Source organism: Schistocerca piceifrons, unplaced genomic scaffold (assembly GCF_021461385.2).
Source record: "Schistocerca piceifrons isolate TAMUIC-IGC-003096 unplaced genomic scaffold, iqSchPice1.1 HiC_scaffold_348, whole genome shotgun sequence".
Classification (NCBI taxonomy): domain Eukaryota; kingdom Metazoa; phylum Arthropoda; class Insecta; order Orthoptera; family Acrididae; genus Schistocerca; species Schistocerca piceifrons.
This window is the reverse complement of record NW_025728568.1, coordinates 77,501-82,071: the sequence shown is the minus strand read 5'-3', so window position 1 is coordinate 82,071 and position 4,571 is coordinate 77,501. Positions and strand designations below refer to the sequence as shown.

Below are 4,571 nucleotides of genomic sequence, written 5' to 3'. Positions count from 1 at the left end.
GTACCCTTAACCTAACCTATGTTGCTACCTTAACCTAACCCCTATGTTGTACCCTTAACCTAACCTATGTTGTACCTTAACCTAACCTATGTTGTACCTTAACCCTAACCCTATGTTGTACCTTAACCTAACCCATGTTGTACCTTAACCTAACCCATGTTGTTACCTTAACCTACACCCATGTTGTACCTTAACCTAACCCATGTTTTGTACCTTAACCTAACCCATGTTGTACCTTAACCCTAACCCATGGTTGTACCTTAACCTAACCCATGTTGTACCTTAACCTAACCCAGGTTGTACCTTAACCTACCCATGTTGTACCTTAACTCTAACCCATGTTGTACCTTAACCTTAACCCCATGTTGTGCCTTAACCTAACCCATGTTGTGCCTTAACCTAACCCATGTGTGCCTTAACCTAACCCATGTTGTGCCTTAACCTAACCCATGTTGTTGCCTTAACCTAACCCACGTTGTGCCTTAACCTAACCCACGTTGTGCCTTAACCTAACCCACGTTGTGCCTAACCTAACCCACGTTGTGCCTTAATCCTAACCCATGTTGTGCCTTAACCTAACCCATGTTGTGCTTAACCTAACCCATGTTGTGCCTTAACCTAACCCATGTTGTGCCTTAACCTAAACCCATGTTGTGCCTTAAACCTAACCCATGTTGTGCCTTAACCTAACCCACGTTGTGCCTTAACCTAACCACGTTGTGCCTTAACCTAACCCACGTTGTGCCTTAACCTAACCCACGTTGTGCCTTAACCTAACCCACGTTGTGCCTTAACCTAACCCATGTTGTGCCTTAACCTAACCCCACGTTGTGCCTTAACCTAACCCACGTGTGCCTTAACCTAACCCACGTTGTGCCTTAACCTAACCCACGTTGTGCCTTAACCTAACCCACGTTGTGCCTTAACCTAACCCACGTTGTGCCTTAACCTTAACCCACGTTGTGCCTAACCTAACCACCCACGTTGTGCCTTAACCTAACCCACGTTGTGCCTTAACCTAACCCACGTTGTCCCCTAAAGTAACCCACGTTGTCCCCTAACGTAACCCACGTTGTCCCCTAACGTAACCCATGTTGTCGCCTAAACCTGCTCTGTAATTGTTATACGACTCGTTCAATTAGTGTAGTGTTGCCCACCCGCAACACCCTCGCAATATAGTTCGCTACTTCGCACTGCCCGCCTCCCCTGTGTATCGCTTCATGTTAAACACCTTGCAAGTCTTGCTGACTTTCCACATGCTCCTGCTGTACACTGTAATGTGGATGGCAGCAGGACGTACATGCCGCCCCTCCCCACGTCCCCCACCTTGCCCCCCTGCCTTCGCAAGCTGGTTGGTGAGAAGTTTGCATGTTCAATGCCCTTCGCATGCGGACGTACTCAGGCTACGTTGTGGTGCGGCCTGTGTCAACCGTCCGCTAATGTCGTACGCGTAAACCACAATCTGTACTGCACATTCGTCCTTATGTACCGGAATGATACATCGTGGCACATGTGTGACCGTACAACGACTGCGCCCAAAAACGGCGGACCATACAGTGCAAATATTGTGCACGCAGCTACGTGTCGTCTCCCTATGAGAGCTGGATTGCAGTGTGGTACGCCATAGAGACGTGTGGAGGAACGGACGCCGTGGATGGCGATCAGCATGAGCTGTCTGTTGATGTATTCGGACCTAGTGTCGTCTCCTCCTCACACACCGTGATGGCATGGTGCACCGCGTTCCATATCTGCGACATGCTACAGAGGCCGGTTGACAGTCGTTTCGAGCAATGGACATCGCATACGTACGGGGGCCACCTTCCACGTATTGTCTAGGCGTGCCACATTTTGTTGCGTGTATGTGGGCAGACGTAGTGTGGCGTGACACCTGACAACAGGCATGCAATAATCGTTGAAGTTGCAAATGGCGATGGACGCCTGCGTTTTCTGGTGAAGTTACGCAAATGAACAAATGGTAACCTGTTGTGGTGCGGTGTTCTCGCTAAGGGGTGAATCGGTGATGGCGACGATAGGTTGAGGTACGAACCGGTTGTTCCAGCGATACCACCATGCCGACGAACTGAACGGCATCTGGGTGTGAAGCGATACGCGGCGGTGGCTGGTGGGACCGTCCCCGGCCGGTGTAGGGGGCGCCTCCCGGCGTGCTGGCCGCGCGGTGCGTGGGCGCACGCGCTACAGCCGGCTGGTGGGGGCGGGCCAGTGGCAGGCGCGGCCGGCCGACGGGACGCGGCAGGCGTCGCAGCTGCGCGCCGGCGCACCCTGCGCGCGGCGCCGTGCAGGCCAAAGTAGGTCCTCGCGGGCCCGGTGCGAAGCGCGGTGGACATCTTCAGTGTGCTGGTCCGATTGAGGACTGTGTGCGTTGAGGATGCGCCGCCGCCCGGCGCTCGGCGCCGCGACGGCCGTCTGCTGCTCGGTCGCCCCAGCGGTTCTCGCTGGTGGTTTGTATCGCAGCTGTGCGGATGTGTTGGCGCGTGCGCTGTGCTGGGAGAGTTCGCTTCGGCACCCAAGTGGGGCTTTTGTCCTTCTGTGGCGCTGGCGTTGGAGCTGCCGGTCACCGTAGGTGGCGCGTGTTGTCTCCCGCCGGCAATGCCACGACAGCACGCTCCCGGGCCTCTGTCGGCAGCGGGCAAGCTCAGTTGGGAGGCACGGGTGGTCGCACCGAAAGCGTCTACTCGCCTAACTCCGGGCGATTTGCGCCTCTCTCGAACCCGACCAAGTACTTGGGACGGCGCTGCGCGCCGCCGGGACTGAGAGGGTTTCGAGGTGTATTGTGCAGGGGGAGCTCAGCCTCCTCCTGTTTGCAGAATGATTGAGCGGACGCTTGCCGTGTTCGCGCGGGCCCCCCGGGACACACTCCCGGGCGGCCGGCTGCTCAGCTCTAGTTGACGCAGCTCCCTGGTTGATCCTGCCAGTAGTCATATGCTTGTCTCAAAGATTAAGCCATGCATGTCTCAGTACAAGCCGCATTAAGGTGAAACCGCGAATGGCTCATTAAATCAGTTATGGTTCCTTAGATCGTACCCACGTTACTTGGATAACTGTGGTAATTCTAGAGCTAGATTACATGCAAACAGAGTCCCGACCAGAGATGGAAGGGACGCTTTTATTAGATCAAAACCAATCGGTCGGCTCGTTCCGGTCCGTTTGCCTTGGTGACTCTGAATAACTTTGGGCTGATCGCACGGTCCTCGTACCGGCGACGCATCTTTCAAATGTCTGCCTTATCAACTTTCGATGGTAGGTTCTGCGCCTACCATGGTTGTAACGGGTAACGGGGAATCAGGGTTCGATTCCGGAGAGGGAGCCTGAGAAACGGCTACCACATCCAAGGAAGGCAGCAGGCGCGGCAAATTACCCACTCCCGGCACGGGGAGGTAGTGACGAAAAATAACGATACGGGACTCATCCGAGGCCCCGTAATCGTGAATGAGTACACTTTAAATCCTTTAACGAGTATCTATTGGAGGGCAAGTCTGGTGCCAGCAGCCGCGGTAATTCCAGCTCCAATAGCGTATATTAAAGTTGTTGCGGTTAAAAAGCTCGTAGTTGGATTTGTGTCCCACGCTGTTGGTTCACCGCCCGTCGGTGTTTAACTGGCATGTATCGTGGGACGTCCTGCCGGTGGGGCGAGCCGAAGGCGTGCGACCGCCTCGTGCGTGCTCGTGCGTCCCGTGGCGGACCCCGTTGAAATCCTACCGAGGGTGCTCTTTATTGAGTGTCTCGGTGGGCCGGCACGTTTACTTTGAACAAATTAGAGTGCTTAAAGCAGGCAAGCCCGCCTGAATACTGTGTGCATGGAATAATGGAATAGGACCTCGGTTCTATTTTGTTGGTTTTCGGAACCCGAGGTAATGATTAATAGGGACAGGCGGGGGCATTCGTATTGCGACGTTAGAGGTGAAATTCTTGGATCGTCGCAAGACGAACAGAAGCGAAAGCATTTGCCAAGTATGTTTTCATTAATCAAGAACGAAAGTTAGAGGTTCGAAGGCGATCAGATACCGCCCTAGTTCTAACCATAAACGATGCCAGCCAGCGATCCGCCGCAGTTCCTCCGATGACTCGGCGGGCAGCCTCCGGGAAACCAAAGCTTTTGGGTTCCGGGGGAAGTATGGTTGCAAAGCTGAAACTTAAAGGAATTGACGGAAGGGCACCACCAGGAGTGGAGCCTGCGGCTTAATTTGACTCAACACGGGAAACCACTCACCAGGCCCGGACACCGGAAGGATTGACAGATTGATAGCTCTTTCTTGATTCGGTGGGTGGTGGTGCATGGCCGTTCTTAGTTGGTGGAGCGATTTGTCTGGTTAATTCCGATAACGAACGAGACTCTAGCCTGCTAACTAGTCGCGTGACATCCTTCGTGCTGTCAGCGATTACTTTTCTTCTTAGAGGGACAGGCGGCTTCTAGCCGCACGAGATTGAGCAATAACAGGTCTGTGATGCCCTTAGATGTTCTGGGCCGCACGCGCGCTACACTGAAGGAATCAGCGTGTCTTCCTAGGCCGAAAGGTCGGGGTAACCCGCTGAACCTCCTTCGTGCTAGGGAT

The 4,571-nt window shown here is 54.0% G+C and overlaps 1 non-coding gene across 1 annotated transcript in view; it reads left to right on the top strand.

Moving 5' to 3' along the window:
- The first annotated feature begins 2,913 nt into the window (after positions 1-2,913).
- Positions 2,914-4,571, top strand: part of LOC124746197 — a 1,917-nt gene continuing 259 nt past the window's right edge. Inside the window, exon 1 of the ribosomal RNA XR_007011269.1 lies at positions 2,914-4,571. This exon is cut by the window's right edge and continues 259 nt beyond it. This is a non-coding gene — a ribosomal RNA (small subunit ribosomal RNA).